This window comes from Arachis ipaensis, chromosome B8 (genome assembly GCF_059453495.1).
Source record: "Arachis ipaensis isolate K30076 ecotype BB chromosome B8, ASM5945349v1, whole genome shotgun sequence".
In the NCBI taxonomy this organism is placed as follows: Eukaryota; Viridiplantae; Streptophyta; class Magnoliopsida; order Fabales; family Fabaceae; genus Arachis; species Arachis ipaensis.
The window spans coordinates 96,650,243-96,651,640 of NC_142443.1; the positions used below are offsets into that span (position 1 = coordinate 96,650,243).

The window sequence follows — 1,398 nt, forward strand, 5'->3', positions numbered from 1 at the left end:
AGCCTCAGTTAGTCTCTCTTATGCAACAGAACTACAAGTTCCATGGACTTCCAATGGAAGATCCACATCAGTTCTTAGCTGAATTTTTGCATATGTGTGATACTGTTAAGACTAATGGAGTAAATCCTAAGGTCTACAGGTTTATGCTCTTTTCTTTTGCTGTAAGAGACAAAGCTAAGTTATGGTTGAATTCTCAACCTAGAGAAAGTCTTGACTCTTGGAAAAAGCTGGTTAATGCTTTTCTAGCCAAATTCTTTACCCCTCAAAAGATTAACAAAATCAGAGTGGAAGTTCAAACCTTCAGACAAAGAGAAGGTGAATCCTTCTATGAAGCTTGGGAAAGATACAAGCAACTGATCAGGAGATGTCCTCCTGACATGCTCTCAGAATGGTCTATCATAGGCGTGTTCCATGATGGTCTATCTGAGATGTCCAAAATTTCATTGGATAGCTCTGCAGTGGATTACTCCACTTGAAGAAAATGCCTGTAGAAGCTAGAGAACTCATTGAGATGGTTGCTAACAACCAATTCAAGAACACTTCTGAAAGAAATCCTGTAAATCATGGGACCTCTCAGAAGAAAGGAGTTGCTAAAGTTGATACTCTGAATGCCATATTAGCTCAGAACAAGATCTTGACCTAACAGGTCAATATGATCTCCCAGCATTTAACTGGAATGCAAACTGTAGCTGGCAGTATCCAAGAAGTATCTCCTGATGTAGATACTTATGATCCTAATCAACCCACCATGGAGGAGGTGAATTACATGGGAGAACCCTATGGAAACACCTACAACCCTTCATGGAAGAATCATCCTAATCATTCATGGAAGGATCAATAGAAACCTCAGTAAGGTTTTAACAATAATCAAGGTGGAAGGAACCAGAATAGGTTCAACAACAGACCACCATTCCCATCCTCTCAAGGGAACATGGAAACCCCTAAGCAGAGCCTCTCTGACTTAGTCACTCTGGTTTCCAGCCTCTCTATGACCACTCATAGTTTCATGAATGAAACAAGGTCCTCCATTAGAAACTTGGAGATACAAGTTGGTCAACTGAGTAAGAGGATCCCTGAGACTCCACCTAACACTCTTCCATGCAACACTGAGGTAAATCCAAGAGAAGAGTGTAATGCTATCACTTCTGAGGTAAAGGCCGAATCTGAGGAGATTGGGAAGGCTTTGAACACCAGTGAGAAAGCCCTCACTGCAGTTAGCCTAGCGCTGAACGCCAGTGAGGAACCCCTCACGGGGCGTTCAACGCCCATCCTGGTAGCAGAACTGGCATTGAACACCAGCCAGGGAGCACTGGCTGGGTGTTCAACGCCTAAATAGGCAGGAGTTCTGGTGCTGAACGCCAGTGAGGAACCCCTCTCTAGGCGTTTAACGCCCCACCA

At 43.6% G+C, this 1,398-nt stretch overlaps 1 non-coding gene across 1 annotated transcript; it reads right to left on the minus strand.

Moving 5' to 3' along the window:
- Window positions 1–275: 275 nt before the first annotated feature.
- On the minus strand, window positions 276–384 carry LOC148548922 (small nucleolar RNA R71). The gene has a single exon (XR_015897842.1). It is a non-coding gene; the product is annotated as a small nucleolar RNA R71 (small nucleolar RNA).
- Window positions 385–1,398: the final 1,014 nt, after the last annotated feature.